Genomic DNA, 22757 nt, shown 5'->3' with positions numbered 1-22757 from the left:
AGTTCGATGCCACAAAGCAAGTAATGTATTGCTCCTATTGTCAGACAGCACCGCTTAAAATAAGAAAGGATAATCCCTATGTTGTGGGCAACCACATATTAAAGAAAGACAACGTGCAAAAACACAACATATCCCACCGTCACATCCTCGCTCGTGATGCCTATCTCGCTCAGCAAAGGAGGAGGGTAATGGCAGTGCAGGTTTGGATGGGAAATGGCAGAGTGGAGCTGAGTGGTATGGAGGTGAGGATAATGACAGGGCATGCCTGTTATGGGCAAACCAAATGGAGACCACTGAAGCAGGCAGACAGGCAGGTAAGTATGATCCTGGAGCAGAAAGACTAATGTGCACAAATAATAGCAGAGCAGGAGCAAGCAAACAGATCCAAGTAATTCAGGGCTCAACAATAAGGATTGCCCGACGTCCCGGGGCAAGTAATACGCCACGTCGGGCAAGTAACTATGACAACCCGCTGGCCCGTTCGGGCAAGTGGAGGACTCGAAGCAAAAAAAAAAAAAAAAAAAAAACGATCATCATCGATAAAGTTATGATGTTGCCCCCTCCCTTTGCCCTCATCGGATAATGCTTGTAATGCTTGGCATACTATTAGATTTTTTTTAAATGTGGTTTTGGCCAATCAAAATCGAGATTGCGAAACTCCCGCTACTCCGCTACATAGTAGCGGGAGTTTCGCAATCTCGAGTTTCGCGGCGGGACCGCTACCTAGTAGCGGGAGTTTCGCGGCGGGACCGCTACCTAGTAGTGGGAGTTTCGCGGCGGGACCGTAGCGGGAGTTGCGCTACTATTCGATTCCCGCCGCAGTCGGTTGATGAAGAACTAGGAGATGGCTGCGTACGAGCTCAAGCGCAAGCGAACTTTTCAAGCATCCTGGAAGAAGGAGTTCCCCTGGGTTATACTCAAGGATGTGGAGGAATCACCGAGTATGTTCTGCGAGGTTTGCCTTAAGTTCCCGTCAACGGCGGATAAAAGCGGTTCGTTTTTTAAAGGAACGTCATCTTTCAGAAAGCAGATGCTTGAGTGTCACGATTAGAGCAAGCAGCATCTTGCTTGCATGGCAGCTAAGCGGGCTGCTGATAACCCGTCCTCCGGTGCCTTGCCGGTTCTTTTTAATAAACAGAAAGCGGAGGCAAATGTTGTTATTACAAAGCTGATAACCACAGCTTATCACAACACGAAGACCGGACAACCATTTACCGTGTACCCCAGCGTGATTACTCTTCAACAGAAGAACGGGGTTGGGCTAACCCTCCCACCTGACCATCTCAGAATGTCCTGAAAAAAATCAAGTACAGAGACACACTTGTTAATAGGACAAATCCAAAATATTAGGTCTCTACTCTCAATAGTTTTCTCATGAAACATCATTGAATGAAGGGTAGTTTAGACGGTTTTTGGCATCATGCTCTGAAAAGCCATTTTTAAACAGCAATATCTGGAAAACTATCTCACCTGTGGCCTTCAAATTTTCTACAGTGTATATCTGTTACGAAACGCCTCCAAACATGGAATATCAGGGGTGTAGCTCAATGATAACCTAGTATGGTAGGTACTTAAAATGTGGCTTGTTGAGATAAAGTAGTACATTTGAAGAGTGGCTGAGCTTCCATTTTTGCAGATAAAAGACTTTGATAACTTCTGCCTCTATCTCTGGTGTTAGCTTAAACATTCTACTAAATATGGTTTCTCTTTTATTATTAGATTATTAGTTTCACAGATATTAAGGCTCAAATATGGAAGTAAACACATCTTTGCTCAACTTCAGAGTCATATTCCAAAAGACTGACAACACGTATCAGGTCCAAACTTACTTTTTTTGAAAGATCATATTCTTGTTAAAATCATATAAAAAAATTGGGAGGGTGTTTTGCCTCAATTTGTCGCAGTGATTTTTTAAAATCCTGATGTTGGTGGGGTTTTTGTGGCTGGTTTTGTTACTGCATGTCCTAACAGCCTACTTGTAAACATCACAGCAGGGCAATTCAATTGTGTTTTTTGCCGATGCGGACTGCTGTTTTGGCGCCCGCAGGCAGCTGCGTGTTGCTCGGTGACGCTGACGCCAGCCCGGACATTCCCCTCCCCCGCAGTAGTGCTGCAAGGCTGCAGAGCAAAGCAATGAGTGTGGTCTTCAAGACAACGGTGAGTTTTAAACTTTCTTTAACTGTTTAGCTTAGCTGAAATATTGCCTTGTGCTTTGAAAGTGGAAACACTAAATGCCAAATGCATGCTCCGTTGCTATAGGTAAAACGTTTGTGGGTCCAAATGGGAAACGGGAATGCCGAATGCCTCGTATGAGACTGCTTGTCATTGGCTAGGTGTTAGTGCTACGTAGCTGCTACGAACGGTCATCAGGGTTGCCAACACTCACGCTCCTGGCCCGACACTCACGCTTTCACGATCAATCTCACGCTGTCACGGCAAGCGTGAGTGTCACGCCAGGGGCGTGAGTGTTGGCAAGTGGTCATAAATGATAACGTAATGCCTCCGTGGTTCCTTGGTGTCGTATGAATTAAGTTAGCGACCACATGGCCGGAGGTTGGGCGCATTGTGTGTGTGTGCGTTTCTTTCGCTCCCTCTCTCCCTGCTTCGAGCTGGGCGGAGTTCCCTTGCCATCGTAGCGATAGTGCAACCCCCGCTCAAGAAGAGCTTTAATGATGAAATCGAAATGTACGTTTTTATACGTAGTTGAATATTAATTTGTGACGTTTATCATGTACCAGAAAATTGCACCGTAATGGCCATACGAGTGTTTGTACACGTTAGCCTTAGCAATCGAGTGTGTGTGTCATCATCGAGTGGGACACACGCGTCTCACAGCCATATATGAGCTGACTGAAGAGCTTTAACTCCGAGAGAATGTTAATACTTTGTTGAATATTTATCCATGTTAACGTTTGCATGCTCATTTTATTTTGTGTAGAAAAAAAAGAACCATGGCAGTTCTAAATTACAAATCAAGCATTTTATTTCGATGGCTATTTTACAGGTTTATTGTTTTCGTAAATTATTAAAATGTGTTGACGAAACAAAAGTAATTTAGTGATCTGATTATATCTGTTTCATAATATGTCAGCAAGCAATGCATTAAGACTGTGTTGTAGAAACCTTTTCCCCCTTGCAAAGTTAACCATATCCACCTTTCATATGATGCAAACATAATGTGGGTGATATGAATGTAAGATGATTGCACAAGAGATTAACACTGATATGGGCTTTTGTTTATTCTTTTTAAAGAAATGGCTCAGAAAACCAATCCAGTGTGGCAGCCTTTCAGAGAAACTACTCCTGGAAAGGCTCGCTGTAACCTCTGCACTGTTTTGGTGAGCATGGGGGCTGAAAAAACAAAGACAAAAAACACATCCAACATGTGGAGCCATCTGAAGCGTCACCACCTTGAGGCCTATGCTGAAGCACAAAAACAAAAGGATGATAGTGCAGCAGCCTCTACTTCTGCAACAAGTTCAACACAGCCTAACCTTGTGCAGATGTTCGATGCCCAAAGGAAATGGGGTAATTCTGACACCAGGTCCAAAAAAGCTGATCTTGCCATAATTGAGATGATTGCCACAGACAATCACCCATTTACAGTTGTCTCTGGTGTTGGTTTTAAAAGGCTGTTGTCATTGCTGGAACCAAGATACACCCTGAAAACAGAGAAATACTATCGAACTGACCTCTTTGAAAGTGTTCACACAAAAGTATCAAGGAAAATCAAGGAGATGGTCATGTTAGAAAATGCAGGCCCCTATTTGTCATTCACAACAGATTGTTGGTCTGGAGACACAGAATCCCTAATGAGCCTGACCTGTCATTTCATCAACAGTGACTGGGAAAGGAAACAAGTTGTCCTCAATGTCAAAGCCATGTATGGCTCTCACACAGGGGAATATATCGGCGAGTTGTTCCTCAGTCTGCTGAGGCAGTGGGACATCGAGACAGAGAGAGTCATGCTTGTGCTTCATGATAGCGGTGAGAACATGGTTAAAGGGATGAGGCTTACCGCAGTGCCAGATCTCAGCTGCAGTGCTCACACACTTCAGCTTGTGGTAAATGATGGGATCAACAGCCAGCGAGCAGTGATGGACATTGTTTCAAAATTGAAGTCTTCTGCTACCCATTTTAACCATTCCATACAGGCCAAACAGCGTCTGAAGGCCATTCAAAAAGATCTTGACCTCCCCCAGCACAGCATAATCCAGTCGGTGCCAACACGCTGGAACTCCACTCTCCACATGTTGGAGAGCATGCTAGAGCAGAAGCGGGCACTTACTGTATATGCAGGGGAACATGGAAAAATCCCAATCTTGACAGCGGATCAGTGGACTCTAGTGGCCAATTTGATTGACACTCTGAGCCCGCTTGAACAGGTAACACTGGAAATGAGCAGATCAGACTCCTCAATATCCTGCATAATACCCAGCGTCACTGTCCTGAAGATGATGCACGAAGTCGAGGGTGCAAAAGCAAAGGGGCATCAAAACACTCCGTGACACTATGCTGGACAGCTTTAAAAAAAGGTTTAAAACAGCAGACCAGACCAAATGCTTGGTCCTTGCAACAGTCCTAGATCCTCGTTACAAGGGTCATGCATTATCACCAGAGGCACTGAGCAATGCAAAAGAGTGGATGAAAGAAGAGCATACCACTCTGTCTGAGAAAAGGAAGAGGCCTTCAGCAAATGAAGGCCTGGATCCGAAAAGGACAAGGGTGGAGGAAGAAGAGGAGGAAGACGCAGGTCCATCAGATATGCTCGAGCAGATGTATGCAAACCTCCTGGGGGCACATGGACCAACTACTGAGGAGACTGAAGATGAGGAGGAGGAGCAGTTGTTTACCCAGCAGTTGGACCAGTACCTGCGGGAGCCACTGATTGACCGACAGAAGGGCCAACCACTAGACTGGTGGAAGCAGAATGCAGCCCGCTTGCACCTTCTGGCACCACTCGCCAGGAAGTTCCTCACTCCACCCCCCTCCTCTGTTCCCAGCGAGAGGGTGTTCAGTGAGGTCAGCCAGATCTACGATAAAAGGAGGAACAGGCTGACTGGTGAAAATGCAGAACGTCTTTGTTTGCTGCATTACAATCTGCAGCTCCTTAACTGGGAGTACGCACTTTAAGTGTTGGGTAAAGAGGGAGATTGGGCAATGCCCATATATGCACAAGTATTTTATGTTGTTTACAGTTCCCTAATTTTAGATATTCTAACCATTGAAAGACTTTTTTCGGTGTGGAGTGAAGAAATATTTTTGGAAATTGGGCAATGCCCATATATGCACAAGTATTTTTTTATATTGTTTACATTTTCCCAATTTTAGATATTCTTATTTCTACAGTGTGCATGTGCAATGTCATTTTATTTATGCTTGAATATTTATTTGAATATTTATTTTCAGTTAAGTTAAGTGATGATGTTTACTTTTTTCAACACTTTTTCAGCACTTTAATTTACCTCACCTGTTAATGTTTGTTAAGTATTGTTTATTGACTACCTCTTGTTCTACCTCACCTTTTCTAAGTGCAATAAACGTTCCTTTTTGAATTGAGACTCGTAACATTTGTTATCAGTGTAATTTTTAACATGTAAATTGAGGGAGCAAAACTAGTATCGGCTCCAAATATCGGCTCAAGAAAATCGGCACGCCATATCGGTCATCGGCGAAGGCTGATGACCAGAAAATCGGTATCGGCATCGGCCCTATCGGTCGATCCCTAGTAAAAAGGCTTGATTTAAAGTATAGTTGTAGTCCTCTATGTGTAGAAGTCAAATATACCACCTATAGCCAGGAATTATTGAGCAAAGTGTTTTTACAGGAAGTCAAATATGGTCAAAGATGCAATCTCAGGTATAAATATGGGACATTTATACTTGAATTTCTCCACATTGGTACAGTAAAAATGCTTCATATTAAACATACTTGTAGTCAATTATGTGTAGAAGTCAAATATACCACCCATAGCCAGGAATTATTGAGCAAAGTGTTTTTACAGTAAGTCAAATATGGTCAAAGATGCAATCTGCATGTATAAATATGGGACTTTTATACATGAATTTCTCCACATTGGTGCAGTAAAAATGCTTGATTTAAAGTATAGTTGTAGTCTTCTATGTGTAGAAATCAAATATACCACCCATGGCCAGGAATAATGGAGTAATGTCTTTTTACAGTACATCAAGCATGCAGATTGCCCAGATCGGGAGCGAGCGTCGAACTTTACAAAGTTAGCGGAAGGAACCAAGAGTGACAACTTCCGGTTTCAAAATAAAAGCTAAACAAATCGTATATTAAAAGAAGCAAATAACAACTTCCGGTTTCAAAATGAAGCCAAACAAACTGTATAAGAAGCAAATATATTTTTATATATGAATTTGAGTTTTTATTCACATTAACTACAAACATATTGTCTATGTCTCTTATAAATTCACAGGAAATTGGCACTTCATTGTGAGGAAATTCTTCATTATGTGTGTTGCTGAAAAGATAATTTAACGTTTTTTTCAGAAAATGCCCGATAGATTTGTGTTCAGGACATCTCAGACTCCGTATATACTGTCAGAGAGAAAGAGGAAAACATTTTTATTAGGGTGTCCAACTCCCTCGCTCCTCTTTTCATGCACTGATCCATGTGTTTACAGTCCAATAGATTCTATGTTTGGACAAATTGAAAGCGCTTGCACAGCTACTGTATATACTGGAAATCAAGCATTTTTACTGTACCAATTAAGAGAAATTACAAAGTAAAAGTCCTACATTTAACGAATAATAGGTGGATTTCTGAATATTTGAGGTGCTATAAGAATACTTTTCTCAATAATTCCAGAATGACACTGATTGATTTGTGTTCAGGACATCTCTGACTACATACATACCGAAAAATCAAGCATTTTTACTGTACCAATTAAGAGAAATTAAAAAGTAAAAGTCCTACATTTAACGAATAATAGGTGGATTTCTGAATATTTGAGGTGCTATAAGAATACTTTTCTCAATAATTCCAGAATAACACTGATAGATTTGTGTTGAGGACATCTCTGACTACATACACACTGGAAGTTCATGGTTAGTAGTGACTACATTTATACACTTCTTTATATTTATTATAATGGCTTGTATTTTTTTCTGGATTTAATGCATATTCTTTGAGTGATATTTCCTGTATTTCCAGTACATCAGTGCAGCACAAAGCACTGTGTATTTGGTTGACCCAGCACTCAGCTCCACCGAGCTGTCCGACTCAGACCATGCTGCAAAGAGATTAAGGTACTTCAGCTATTAAGCCTAAATACATACATCCCCTCATATCAAGCGATATATGTCATTCTGATACAAATGTACTACAGGTAGTAAAAGTAACTCTTATGGAGGCAAAGGTCAAAAACAGGATTGCTGTAATTGGCAGCAGGTCATAGACACAGGTATAAGGCACATTTACAGAGCCCAACATCTGTGATATCGCAGAGGACTGGTTGTATGAGTTCAGGTGTGTATGGAGATTGCATGACAGGAAAGGTCGTAAAAGTCTGAGATCATCTTGTGGAAATACAGGAATATCCTTTCCTCTCAGTCCCTCCAACTCAAGATGCAAGGAATAGATCAAAAACATGAAAATGTCATTCCCTGAATGTCATTTGAAGCGCCATCTGTTTCTGACGAGTGCATGAGAGCTCTATCAACTTATCATTCAAAATAATAACAGGCATGCATTTACCAATGCCAGTATTTTTTTAATTCATGTCATCCCGCATTAGAAATCAGAATGTTTTCTATCTGCATCTTACCCCTTTAAATGAAGCATCTGAACTTCACTGCTCAGACGCTAACTGACCAGGAGATATTTCTACAGGCATCCTGACCATCCATCCATCCATCGTCTACCGCATATCCTGTATTCGGGGTCACGGGGGGTTGGGGCTGGAGCCGATCCCAGCTGTCATTGGGCGAAGTCGGGGTACTCCTGGGGTACACCCTAGACAGGACCTTAAGTTCCAATTTAGCATGTCCCTGAGACTTTTTAAAAATGCAGTGAGATTCAGGACGCCAAAGAAGCATTTAAAGGAAAACACCACCGCATTTCCATACTGAACTATGTTCTGCCCTGATCTTAGACGAGGTGATACATACCTCCCTCTCCTCTGTGCGTGCACTCAATGGCTCTTGCGCGCACTCCGCGCAGCGCTAATTTGCTAGCATGTAGCTTGTCCTAGTATATTCCTTAGGATCCAAAGGGGGGTGAAGTTAGAAGCGACCAAGCACTTCCACGTTGTCCCTATTTAAATACGGTCATCACTCCGCTCCCCCTCTTACTTTTGTCAATAGAACCTACGTGACCTGCACGCCGTCGCCTGCACTACCTGTAGTAGTTTGTGCACAGTTGAGGAAGCATCAGGTTGTAGTAAGATAGTTTGTGAACAATCAAACATCATGGTTATAACGTGCATCGTACAGGGTTGTGAAAACAAGCAGAAGGTATATAGTCCCGTCATGTTTTGAGTGATGATATTACTGCGCCGACGTCGAAGTGCTTCCAGTTGTTATTCCGCCATACTATATAGTTATCCTTGTTATCCGCTTAGAAAAATTGGCATGTTTCATTTTGTGTAACCAAACTTGGGTCGTGTAACTACTCACGTAACCGTATTTAAATAGGGACAACGTGGAAGTGCTTGGTCGCTTCTAACTTCACCCCCCGTTTGGATCCTAAGGAATATACTAGGACAAGCTACATGCTAGCAAATTAGCGCTGCACGGAGTGTGCAAGAGCCATTGAGTGCACGCACAGATGAGAGGGAGGTATGTATCACCTCGTCTAAGATCAGAGCAGAACATAGTTCAGTATGGAAATGTGGTGGTGTTTTCCTTTAAGGAGTTTAATTCTCATTGCAAAAAACATAGTCGACCTAGCAAGGATTTCTAACTAAGTAACTCGGTGATCTCCAATCCAGAAATACCCAAACGAAGACTCATCTGAAAAAGAGACTACAACACCTGAACAGGAAAAAATGATTGAAGTCAAGATAAAAGATAAGGACATGGCTGTGGCCTTCACATTACGAACTCTACCCTCAAAACCATGGATATTATTTTAGATAAATCTGTCATGCACTTCTGGTTGGGACCAATATTTCAGGACATGCTTTGACAGAATGGTGTTGTACTGTCCAGTAGTTAGAGGCTTACAGAATCATAGGGTCTTCTGTTAACTTATTAAGACACTTAATATTATTTTTTCTCATATACGCATTACATGTGTATGTATGTGCTTGTAGAGCATTGATATTTTCATAAATTTCTTTCAAATAGTGAGTACTTCAAAATGAGGAGGATCTGCCACAGCAAGACTGATTGGGTGGATCAAAAATGGAAAGGAGGTGTAATGCAACACCCAGTGCAGCAATATGGGAATAGCTGTGGGGTACTCGTAATCATGGTAAGATTATTATTTCTTGAAATAACCTTTTCAAATTATCTGCATCAATTCAGCATTTTCAATTTGAACTTTGATAGTTTTCCATACTACATCACGTGTCATTATTTAGATGGCAAATGCAATGATGGAGGCCTTTCCCAAAATACCAAACATGACATTTGGTACAACAAAGAAAGAGATGGCACATCAGCGTAAACGCTTGGCGCTGCAAATACTTGTAGCATCAGGTGAGTGAGAACTTTTCATAGTTATATTGTGATATTGTACTGTAGTAATCAAGATCTAAAATATATATTTTTTAATGTTAGTGTTTGACATGGATAACAACTGTGCCATGTGTTCAACGAAAAAACCACCGGGTCCAGGGCCTGCCTTCACTGACTGGGTAAGTTATAATTTTATTCTTGTCATTGTTTGTTTGTGCATTTGTAAATTGTTTTTGAGAGACAATAAGGAAAACATGAAACGAGGGCAGAGAGATGGGAAATAACGTGCAACAGAAAGTAGCTCCTTGATATTATCAGCAGCATGCCACTCAGTACCTTCCTCATTTGGCATATGCCCTTAGTGCCTTGGCAGGTTAATATAAATTACAACCGTTACAGTTTGGTCTTGAGTACATTTTCATCAATCAGTCCCAAGTTGATGAATCATCTTGGGACAAAATTCTTATTCAATAATGCACAACAGTTTATATGTTATGCTGTCTTTGTTTTCTTAAATTGTATGCTGATTATTACATTATGAGCTTTTCTTACAGTTAAATTATTACAGAACGTGCAGTTTATATTAGGAGTTGATACTTTATGAAAACAGCAATCGAACGTTTTAAAAGTGTATTAACACTCTAAAAACTGTATAAAACTGGCTTTTGTGGTGAAACTTCTAATTTGGTCTTTTTCAGATTCAGTGTGACAGCTGTTTCCGTTGGTTTCACGTCCAGTGCCTGCAGATGGACCCAGCGCAAGTTACAAATATGAGTACTACTGAGTGGAATTGCTGTCTTTCCCCCTATGATACACTTTTTTCTGTGTATGCACATGGAGTGGTGGCCTTATTTTTACTTTATAACACTGCAGGGAACTATTGTATTTATTTATTTGTTTGTTCATTTGCTCACTATATAATAATGCTTCTGACAGCCCCCTGCAACTTTTGTGTCAAATTCTTTTTGAGAAATTCTGTGAATTAAACGTGTTTTAAGGAATTTCAACAAGATTTTATGTGAACAGTTTGTGATAATTAAATTTGACACATTCAGTTTTATTCTGGAATTATTGGAATATATACAAACTATTCATCAATGTGAATGTAGGACATTTAATTTGTAATTTCGTAAAAATGCTTGATTTTCAGTATGTGTGTAGTCAGAGATGTCCTCAACACAAATCTATCGGTGTTATTCTGGAATTATTGAGAAAAGTATTCTTATAGCACCTCAAATATTCAGAAATCCACCTATTATTTGTTAAATGTAGGACATTTACTTTGAAATTTATCTTAATTGGTACAGTAAGAATGCTTGATTTCCAGTATGTATGTAGTCAGAGATGTCCTGAACACAAATCAATCAGTGTCATTCTGGAATTATTGAGAAAAGTATTCTTATAGCACCTCAAATATTCAGAAATCCACCTATTATTCGTTAAATGTAGGACTTTTACTTTGTAATTTCTCTTAATTGGTACAGTAAAAATGCTTGATTTCCAGTATATACAGTAGCTGTGCAAGCGCTTTCAATTTGTCCAAACATAGAATCTATTGGACTGTAAACACATGGATCAGTGCATGAAAAGAGGAGCGAGGGAGTTGGACACCCTAATAAAAATGTTTTCCTCTTTCTCTCTGACAGTATATACGGAGTCTGAGATGTCCTGAACACAAATCTATCGGGCATTTTCTGAAAAAAACGTTAAATTATCTTTTCAGCAACACACATAATGAAGAATTTCCTCACAATGAAGTGCCAATTTCCTGTGAATTTATAAGAGACATAGACAATATGTTTGTAGTTAATGTGAATAAAAACTCAAATTCATATATAAAAATATATTTGCTTCTTATACAGTTTGTTTGGCTTCATTTTGAAACCGGAAGTTGTTATTTGCTTCTTTTAATATACGATTTGTTTAGCTTTTATTTTGAAACCGGAAGTTGTCGCTCTTGGTTCCTTCCGCTAACTTTGTAAAGTTTGACGCTCACTCCCGATCTGGGCAATCTGCATGCGTCTACCATCAATGTAAGTATATGGGGGCACTTCCATTTTAGTGTCGGCTGGCTTGACAACGGAGATTTAAGTGTCGGCTGGCTTGACCGCAGTACCCGCACGGATGTGAATAGAGACTTCATCGTGTCCTGTTGTGAAGCAGGCTAGTTCTCTGCCACCGAGCTAACTCACAACAGAGCTAATGTCCGAGCTAGTGACGGAGACCACGCTATCGCTGGAGAAAAACCTCACCGTCGCGTAAACCAAGCACAATCGACGGAGATACGTGAAAATAGTCCTCTGACTGATTAAGTCTTTCAGGGCAGTGCTATATCTGGGCCAACATTAAGTTCGCTCTCTGCCGAGGAAAAACACAGCCGCTCTTCTCTGTGTCGGGATCTTCGAGGGACTTCCTCCCGCGGAAATAAACAATAGTTTTTACCAAACAGGAACAACTAAACCGTTATCACTTTTAAATACCATATTATATATTTTTTTAAACGGGAAAACAGAGGATTCTGGGAAATGAAGTCCTACTCTACTTCGTGTTCGAGCAACAGTATAAAGGGATAGACTGCATGTTTTTACCATCACTAAGATTAGAGAAAGACGATAAAATAAAAATTAATGTTTTTAGAAAACCCTACATTTGGGTTTTTTTCAGACTCAATCAAAGATGAAAACTGGCACTTGTCTGTCAGTAAACATGCACGTCATCAACTGTGCACAAGGTCAATATTAGCCAGAGTACATGATGCAATAACGAATGAGTAAGCTGTTCAAATAATTATTTATTTCATTCAGTGCTCATTGGTGACTCAAATGCCAGGTGTAACACATAATTTAGCAGATTTTAGAAAAAGGTTTCACATCAGGTTGTACCAGTTATGTAAATTTCCCAAAAAGCAAGAGTTATACAAAAAGGAGAGAAAACATGTTGGTTTGCTTTATTTGGAATTCATTGTACATTAATGATTTTAGTTTTAATTTTCTACGAATTATACGTTTTCAGCAGATTTCAGTTGTAGTGTTGCATGTATTTATAAAATATGTTTAAATGAAAGTTCAAAAGTTTGTTTTCTTATAAACTTAACTAGAAGAGAGAGACAGAAAGAGAGAGAGAGAGAGAGAGAGAGAGAGAGAGCCTGCATGTTGCCCCCTCCTCCTCTCTTCACTTATACCGTTTTAAATACAGCTGAATATAGTTGCTCTCATTTACTCTCTCAAACCTGATGAGACAGCTGCAGATAACATCATTTCTTATGATCATCATCACACAAAACTGCAGGTGAATGGCATCAGCTGTGCTGTAAGATTGTTACACTGACATTTGCTGCCAGGTGCAAGCAACACAAAGCTGTCACATCCAAGTGCAGCCACAAAGCATCTGTTCCCACATCTACATGAGCTGCAGAACGATTAAACTACATGAAAAAGGTCTGAAATGTTTCCCAGTATACTGAAACTACAACAGAGCTAGTCAGTCCTTGAGCAAAGCACTGAAATCACCATCAACAGGAAGGACAAACGAGATAAGAAACCATCAGTAAACGAACACAGGAACAGTTATGAGTCACACTGTCGCCAACTTCAGCTGTCTGTCTTAATGAGGCACATGCAATTCAAGACAGTCAACACGATGAGACGATAGTGAAAACAGACACAGCTGGTCACGTCAACCTCTTCAAAGGAATTTATCGGCACAATCTTGCTCCAAGTCAAATCAATTAAATTCATCCAGGCAACAATCCTGATAGACACAAATAATTTGAATATGTCTTCCAGCTTTCATGGACAATCTATGAAGTAGGGGTGTCCCTGACTGAAAATGTATCTCGTCCAATCTAATTGATTAAATCTTGCCTATTGATAACTGATTTGTATTGCTCACCGATCCCCCCACATGTTTGTATGAATTTGCTGTTGTTTCAGAATAATGGGCAGCACTGGTTGCTATGAGGAGGGTGTGTGTAGTTGTGGCGGGAGCTGTCCGTAGTACTGACATGGTGCGATCAAAGCTTATCCGGCTTGCTTTTTGTGGTTGTAAATAGAACTTTGCCTATTGAAGCAATTCACAGACACGGAATGGAAACGTGATAAAGACACAAGCAGCAAGCAGCTACCCTTTTATGCAACAACTACTAGAACAATACAGAGAGCCTTCATGTAGCTTAAAGGTGTAAGTAGATGTTAAATAAAAGACTATGGGGGCAGGGGTGAGCTGTGTTGTGTTCACACAACCTGCCATATGACATTAATGACTAATGCACTACAAAACATCACATCAATACAACATCATGACTGTATTGAAAATCATACAGAATTTCTAAATGTATATACCGTAATACCATTCAAGCCTATTAGAAATCAGAAGAAATCTAGAAACCCCCTCCTGACCGGACACCGAACAATTAGGCTACATTAAAAAGCAATAAAAAAATAATTTTCAAGAATTGTTTTGTAGTTAAAAATATTATATGGTTCATGAAGTAGGACTCAGACAGAAACTATTAACAAGCAAATTCTCTCTCACACGTACCTTGGGAGGACAATACAGAGATCAGACCCACATACGGTATATGCAGCTACATTTGAATGTACATACTCGCAGCACAAAGCATTTTATCACTGCATGTCACCAAAAGCACTCTACTTTGTATTCTGTGTCTTTGCTTGTAAAAACAAAAAAAAGTTGTGTGCTTGCCTCTATACATAAATTTGAAAAACCTGGGCTGTTAATGAAAAAACAGTGTTTCAACATACCCTTGAGCAAAGCACTTAACCTCACACTGCTCAAGTGCAGCTGCTCTCTGCCTCACTGGAAAGACTGGGTAGCGACAGGACCGTGAAAAAAAATGGATGCACAAAAAACCTCATGAGTCTTGTAAAAATGTAAGTGGCTATAAATATCCAAGGCAAAACCGCTTTAATGTTTATATGGAAAGTATGGCAATTGTGCATTTCACATATAACATTTCATTTTTGTGCTGTAAAATATCTTGAAATAAACATGTCTTACGATCAAAGAGCGTGCTGTGTGCACAAAGTGAGAGAAAGTCATCTCTTCCAGGCAGGAGACTAGTAGTTTGGTATTTATATTACACTTGGAAACTAAAGCTCAAGGATTCGTTGGAGGATTGGGTCTTTTTTTAGCCATTTATATATTATTACATATAGCTTTGGTATGTCAAAGTTGAGTTGTTGTCTCTTGCCTATGTGGGAGAGGAACATAAATATAAACTGTTGTGTCAACAGATCATGATTTACATTTTTAAATGTGCTTAGGTCAGACGTTTTGTGAGAATGTGCTGGAATTAAACATTAACATTCCTGTCCAGGTCTGCACGGCGGCATTTTCCAAAAAATAGACTATTTATCTAATGCTATTTTGCAGCACAAGTAAGATTAGGCAATTTAAATTCAGTTACTCTATGTAGTATTTCAGTGTGTTGAGAAGGCAGCTAGCTAAAATATATAGGCAATATTCTGTCTATATGATGCATTGGTGAGGTCTCTGGCAATCACAATGCTGTGACTCTATAAAATGACATATTCTGCACTCCACAAATACCAGCACCAGTCTGCACACACAATACGTAACATCAGAAGCCACGTTGGTATAAAGTAACAGTCAGGTGCACTCTTTCTTTCGGCATGATGTCACTCAATGAAATCCCAATATCTTACAACAAACACATGAACACACTACTGCACACAACCACATTTCTCTGCACAAAGGGAGGCAGCAAGGTCTCTTCTTGTCAACAAGAATGACAAGGGACCCAACTGCCAGGATGAAAACAATAACAGCTGCTCTCTGCAATTACCTGGAACATCAACAAGAACCCATTTACCAAGACATCCCACTGGGACGTCCCATTATTCTCCCTGTCAAGACATATGCCACTGGGACCCCCCATTCTTCCCTCTGCCATCAAGGGAAGTAGTGCACACACACTGCAGTCCAAGATGAAAGCAGTCGATAATGTACACCCTGTCATCATGCGATATCATCAGAAACACACACACCAACGGCCTGCTGTGAAGAGATGTCGTGAAGTGACGGGCAGGTCTTTAGTAGTGAAATTATACACTGGGAAGAAGGTGGTGGTGTTAAAAATCTGCAGTCATTTTAAGTCAGGGTTATTTAAAGAAGGATCTTTTAACCTTCATGTCAATTTCTGTGGGTGGTCGGATCCAGAGGAGACACTGAAGAGCAATTGAACTGCTTCAGACATGATGCTCAAGTCCCGCTCTACCGCCATGCAGCCAGTAGATGAGTATCCCCACAGGGTTTAAAGTAAAAGCATTGGCAGCTCAGAAGCAGCAGTTTTAGTCATCCACAGGTGTCTACACAGGATGCATTGAGACACAATATTACTGTGACGGCACCCATGTTTTGGCAGACCAACGCACAATCACTCAAACACATGGGACTGTTGTGAAAACCATACCAAAGTTTTTGGTAACATTTAACAAATGAAAATTAGCAACTTTGCAGAATTATAGTGAGTAAATAAGCTTCATACAACAAAATAATTGAAAATGAAAAACAAAAGAAGACATAAAATCTTCTTAATTACTTCATAACTAAATATTACAGATATGTAAGGTTTAGTTAATATTCATAAACGTGATGATCTTGTCTGAAAAACTGGATTTCACTAAATAATTGTAAATAATAATCTAATTTATATATACTGACGTAATGATTACCTATTATCTTCACAAATACCAAACTTCACCTCATACAAATTCAAACTCAGACCCAACTTTGTCTCTAAATGTTCCTTAAACAGGATCCATCAGAATGTCTCCACTCTGCAAGTGTCACAGCCTAATAGTTAAATCCCACTCATTCTATTTAAAGGCTGGACTGACGTATGAAATGAAATCTGTGTCTGATTTCATCCAATGGTCCTCCAACAAGCATATATTACGCTATGTGACACTGACCATCAGTGTCACATAGCGGTGCGAGCAGTGAGTCATGCACCTTAATGATGTGTGTGTGTTTTTGTAGTTTGAAAGTGCGGGACTAACACTGTGCGCATATATATCTGCCTTTGGCCTTTTCTCATCATGGGGTGGCCAGCACATTCTGTAAGGGAGTCTGTCTGATCAATGCCCTGCACGTCACACCTGAGCCTGCTTCTCAGCATGGGAATCGAAGAGGAGATAAAGAGATTACCTCAGTCTAGTTTCTGTTGTCGACATGCTGCTCACCCGCTGACCAGAGGAAAAGAGTGACTCACACTCAGTTAATAACTACGGCAACTCAAATCAGCAGAGACGTATCCATCCAGATTTGAGAGTTTCCATCCATCCATCCATTTTCTACCGCTTATCCTGTATTCAGGGTCGCGGGGGGGGGCTTGAGCTGATCCCAGCTATCATTAGGCGAAGGCGATTTGAGAGTTTATAAGAGCAAAAAAAACATTAGAATGGCGAAATCCTGACTCAACTTGTTGGGGTTTTCTGTTGCTGTTTTTGCAGATTTGATGCAGTTCAGATTGGTACATGTGTAACGGAGTAATGTTATGTATGTTAAATTATACCTGCAATAGGCGCAACACTGTCATCTAGTGGCGCGGCGGTGGCGAGGGAAAACTCAGTATGACGAAGCATTTCAATGTGGTAAGACGGCTAATTCTGTGTAGTCTGGGAAAATGTAGTTTTGAATGTTCGCACTTTATATTTTACAGCGTAATGTCCTTGTCATGATTTGGGCTAACTGCTTTGAGCACAATATATGATGGTAGTTTCCAAAAATATTCAGTGATTAAGTTAACCTTATATTAAGCTAAACTAGCTTAATTGTACTCATTCATAGTGTGTATCCCATGACTGAAGATTCCCTCGTCATTCCTCACTGGAAAAACGCTGTGTTGCAGGTAATATATTTTGTTGTCAAATGTTCATGTTACAAATTGTATGACTGTTTTGTTTTGGTGTGAGTTGCCTTTTTACCCGTTGGTTGAAAAGGCCCACGTTATCCTCGCTAGCTTAAGATTTTGACTAGCCTGTTAACTGTGAATGCTGTCATGTTATTTATGTTCACCTTCATTGTAATGTGATGTAGTTTGCACACAATGGGCCTCATTTATCAATCTTGCGTGAAAACGGGCGCAGATCTGAGCGCAGATTTGGTCTTACGACAGGACACACGTGCGATTTATGAAACGTTCGTATCTGACCAATCTCAGCGTACGAATGAGCGGGCCTTGATAAATGCGGCGGCTGAATTCGATCGTCATTAACATGTTACGCCCATAAATATTCCTGTTTCGGAGGCCTCGCCCACTGAGGTCAAACATGGAGAGACGAAACATGGGTAAGAAAAGAAACTTTTCTGACACGGAGATCGGCATCCTGACATCGGAGGTGGAACACAACAAGACAGTGCTTTTTGGCAGCCTGAAGGGTGGCATAAAAGGGGCTCACAAAAACGCTGTCTGGAAAAAGATAACGGAGGCAGTCAACAGCGTTGCCGTAGAGGAACGGACTCCAGCTGAGGTTTGAATATAATTCTCAATAACTTAACCCATGCCTAACGACTTAAATTCATCTTTTCATCCGCAGCCTAAAAGCTTATGTCTGCTAACTGATCAAAACAATTCTTTACATTTAGGTCAAGAAAAAATGGTCGGATATGAAGCTGGCCACCAAGAAACGCGTTGCTGCGTTTAAACGCAGCATCAGGCAGACTGGAGGAGGCCAAACAGACTCCAGCCTGATCTTGACGGGGACGGAGGAAAAAATTGCCTCCTTAATTGGGTCGGAGTCGATCTGTGGCATAAGTGGTGGAGGTGACACAGACGCACTCGCAGCAGACCCAGAGCAGAATGGTAACCAACAACCCCCTTTTGCTTGCATTAAAAAAATCAGACTGTACACCATTTCTTACAAATAATTAGGCTTACACATGTTACATGGGTGACATTTTTATTGTATTAAATATTTCAGAGCCAGGCACCAGCATGATGTCAGCCAGATCTGCTCCCCAGAGCAGTCCCACTACTGCCGAGTGTGAGCGTGTGCCCTCGGCCCCCCGTGCTGCGCCCAGACCGAACCTGATCACGGCAGAGGTCCTGGAGAGACAAGGGGAGATATGCAGGTTATTGGCCTCAGTCGTCGGCGCACTTGACGCAATTAATGAGACACTAAAAGAAATCAATGAAACTCTAAAAAAGCCATAATAAAATGTTTAAATGACTAAATGTTGTCTGTGTTCAGTATGCCTTTAGTATGCACATCGAAGGGCACTCCATTCACCAGTGCAATGTTGTGCAAAACTGAACAGGCCAAAATGATATCGCACACTTTGTCTGGGGTATACAGCAGCATTCCCCCTGCAGGTCCGAGACAGAGCCACCTGCCCTTCAGCAACCCGAAGCAGCGCTCGACTGTGACCCGTGTGCGTGTGTGCGCACTGTTGAACCTGCGTTCCTGCTCTGTAGCGGGGTTTGCCAGCGGGGTTATGAGGTATTCCGTTAGAGGATAACCCTTGTCACCTAGAAGAACCATACCAAAATGTTAATCATCTGATACCTTGTTTAGTGTAATGCAATTTATCGAGGGTAGCCACTTACCGAGGAGATGACTTTGGCTCTGCAGTACGCCCTCCTGCAGCCGCGCGCCAACACAGCTGTTTTGGAAAATGAAAGAATCGTGTGTCCCCCTGGCCACCTGGCCACCACGTTTAAAAGTGATAGCTTGGCATCACAAATCACCTGGACATTTATGGAGTGGTAGTTTTTGCGATTGATGAATGCGTAATCATTCATGGATGGTGCCTTCAGACGCACATGAGTACAATCAATCGCTCCTACCACATTTGGAAACCCAGCAATCTCATAAAATTGCCTTTTAATCACAGCTTGCTGGGCATCATTGTATGGGAACCGAATGTATCTTCGGGAGAGAGATTTTATGGCAGCCAACACTGCTGGCATCGTCCTGCTGATCGTTGGCTGGGAGACCCCAGCCCTGTCCCCGACCTCTCGCTGAAAGGTCCCGGTGGCCAAAAACCCCAGCGTGGCGAGCACCTGAACTGGTACAGGTAAGGCATTTGACCGCCTGGTTTCTCTCTTTAATCCAGCAGCTACATTATTGCATAAATCAATAAGCACATGCCTTGGGAGCCGAAAGCGACTGATCAACCAGGCATCACTCTCCATGAGGAGATCCCTGCGGTCCCTGAAAACGCGCTCACGTCTGACACGCGCGTATTGTTCCTCCAAAATAAGCAAGTCTGCCATCATCAAGACTTGATAACTGTCAAAGCATCTGTTTAAATAGGGGAATGAATAAACATCTGACCAACCACAGTGGAACGATGATTATCTCAACAGGTGCTTTCAATTTTTGTTCCAGTTCTGTCACACCCATCGGACAAAAACAAAAACAATTACACATTTTTGCCATTAGTTAATTTGCAAACACACATTTCTGCTTGTATTTATGATTCTTTCACATTTTAATGTGTAATAATTAGTTGTCATCTTAGGCTATTTATCCTATTGTTTAATTTTTTGAAAGTGGTATCAGTAAAAACATGGGCTTTAAAAGAAATGTTTTCGTTTTAATAATCCGTTTTGATCTGTTCTAAATATGTGACTGCTTATGCTTAATGACAGCTGAGGTTTGTTCATTATTTTACGCCAGATTTTGCTGTGCTGCACCGCAAATCCACAGACTCGAATTTGCGTACACGAGCTCAGACCTAACGTGAGATCTGATCGCAGCTTCCGCTTATGTCCAAATTGATAAATGCCGAAGTTTGCGTGGAAATGGTCGTACGCACGGTTTTCGGTCGTACGTTCGTTTGATAAATGAGGCCCAATGTATCCACTATACGATCACAGCAAGGTTCAATAATGCTGTTTTGTGTTGAAACATTCGATTTGTATTCTTTTTAGTTAAAAGAAAACTCAGTATGACGAAGCATTTCAATGTGTGTGTATCCCATGACTGAAGATTCCCTCGTCATTCCTCACTGGAAAAACGCTGTGTTGCAGAATAAAAGTCCTGTTATCCACCTGGTCATCATCTGTGGTTTGTGGAGCAACTGATGAGCGAAGTTTCAACACGAGCCACACCAGTCGATTTGGAGTTGACTCTTCGCCCAGGCCCGGGACTACTATACTGGACAGCTTTTGCATTGGACTATCAGGTGGACAGTGTATTAGCAAGTGTATTGCTAGCATTTAAGGGTTAAGTGGTTTCTCCCGTGTCCAATTTCTTTTTGGTGTTGATACACATTTCTGTTTGATTTTATTTTTTTGTAAATTCTTTTTTTTTGTATAACATTTGAATATGAGCTTCATACGAGATAAGACTAGTACACCTTTTACTGGGAATATTGGTAGAGGTAGGGGAAGTCCTATGGTGTTGCAGTTCAACAGTCCTGTTCTTGGAGGTGGTGTTAGTGGTGTGGGAGATGGGCAGGTTCCGGCAGAGGCTCCTTCAGTCAGTGGGGTCAGGGTTCCTTCTCAGAGTCACCACACTGTACCTGCACCTAACACACAGGTTACTGCTTCATCCACGCCAAACCCTATTCTACAGTCACCGGAAGTTGTCAGTGGGCTGAGCGACTTAATTAGAAATATTGGCCAGCAGCTGGCAGATAGTATAGTTGCACACCTCAGCCCAGTACATAGTGCGCCTACACCGAGTACGTCAAATGTGCACGACATGCCCACCAGCATGCCCATTTACATGTCTTCACATGGTCTGGACATGTCACAAGTCCGGTTTGTTGCTCATAGGAAGGTGAAGGAACCCACTACATTCAGGGGAGATAGCACAGACACAGTGGATGTGCATGAGTTTGAGGTTCTGATGAAAGACTACATAAAGAGGACAAATGTCAGTACGGAGCAGCAGGCAGAAGAAATTCTCATTCATCTAAGGGGTCGAGCTAAGGATGTTGTGAAGTTCGGAATGAGGAACAGTGGCATTAATGTTGCACAGAATCCAGATGCGATTTATGCTCTCCTCCGTAAGCATTTCGTTGCTGTCCCCTATTCACCCCTTCCCCTAGCAGATTTCTACACTACACTGCCGAAGCCTTGTGAGGATGCATACGACTACTGGCTGAGGCTCAACCAAGCTGCAGATGTTGCTGCTGACCGCCTCAAGGAACAGGGTAAAGAGCTACACTGCCCAAGCCTGGAATTGACACGTATGTTTATTAAGAACTGTCCCTCCAAAGAGCTTGCCATGACATTCAGGTCAAAGACCATTGACAAGTGGGCTGCAGTAGAGGTCCAGGAAGTGCTGGATGAGTACCACGCAGAGATGGGTTCAAGGGGTGCTCCTGCCACTGACGTGAGTAGGAAGCCCATCGAGAATGTGTATATGAACAGGGTTGAGGTGCTCCCCACTGCTGTGCCCCAACCTGATTCTCTAGACACTCACACAGCCAAGACGAATGACTCAGCTGCTCTTGAACGTGTCATTACCATGCTGGAGAAAGTTCTGCTGGACAAATCTGTCCCTCCCCGGAACAATACTGGCAGGCAGCTTCGGTCGAAACTCCCCAGGATTGAGGGTCTGAATGTCCTGCCTTGTGCTATCTGTGGTGATACTGGCCATTCTGCTGTCACTCATTGCCGTGAGAAGAGACTTTGCTTCCAGTGTTTCTCCGCTGATCATTCCAGACGCAGCTGTCCTGTACAACCGACATCCAGCCCATGTCTAGGGTCGGGAAACTAACAGATCTGCATCCAGGGGAGGACGGTGCAGATCCTATTAGTGGGTCTCCCAACAGTGATGGTGAGGATTTTGAATCCATTTTTGAGTCATTCAGTTACAGATTGGGCTCAGACAGGACTGTTATATTCCAGGGCACACACAGAATTCAGAAGTCAGACAGTTTATTTTATACTGATGTCACCGTGGCTAATGTCACCCTGAAGGCTATGATAGATAGTGGCTCAACTGGCTGCACGCTGAGTGAGCCAGCTGTAGAGCGCCTCGTGCAGCATAACCCAGATATACGGCGACATTCTGCAGATGATGTTGTCATTATTGGATGTGGGGGTCATCAGGTCACGCCTTCAGCAGTATGTGATGTGGAAATTGAAGTGTATGAGTGTAAGATGG

At 41.7% G+C, this 22757-nt stretch overlaps 3 long non-coding RNA genes across 3 annotated transcripts in view; 2 read left to right on the top strand and 1 right to left on the bottom strand.

Annotated features, from left to right (window-relative positions):
* Positions 1–22757, bottom strand: part of LOC311013634 — a 377991-nt gene that overhangs the window by 55765 nt on the left and 299469 nt on the right. The gene's annotated exons all lie outside the window — the stretch shown is intronic.
* Positions 9314–10440, top strand: LOC311013944. The gene is made up of 4 exons (XR_014597206.1): positions 9314–9442; positions 9552–9669; positions 9751–9827; positions 10347–10440. It is a non-coding gene; the product is annotated as an uncharacterized lncRNA (long non-coding RNA).
* On the top strand, positions 17732–18781 carry LOC311014168. The gene is made up of 3 exons (XR_014597232.1): positions 17732–18164; positions 18280–18496; positions 18615–18781. It is a non-coding gene; the product is annotated as an uncharacterized lncRNA (long non-coding RNA).

This window comes from Eutrigla gurnardus (assembly GCF_963514095.1).
Source record: "Eutrigla gurnardus genome assembly, chromosome: 5".
Taxonomy (NCBI): Eukaryota; Metazoa; Chordata; class Actinopteri; order Perciformes; family Triglidae; genus Eutrigla; species Eutrigla gurnardus.
Note: the sequence above shows the minus strand (reverse complement) of the source record. Positions and strands in the feature narration are given on the sequence as shown.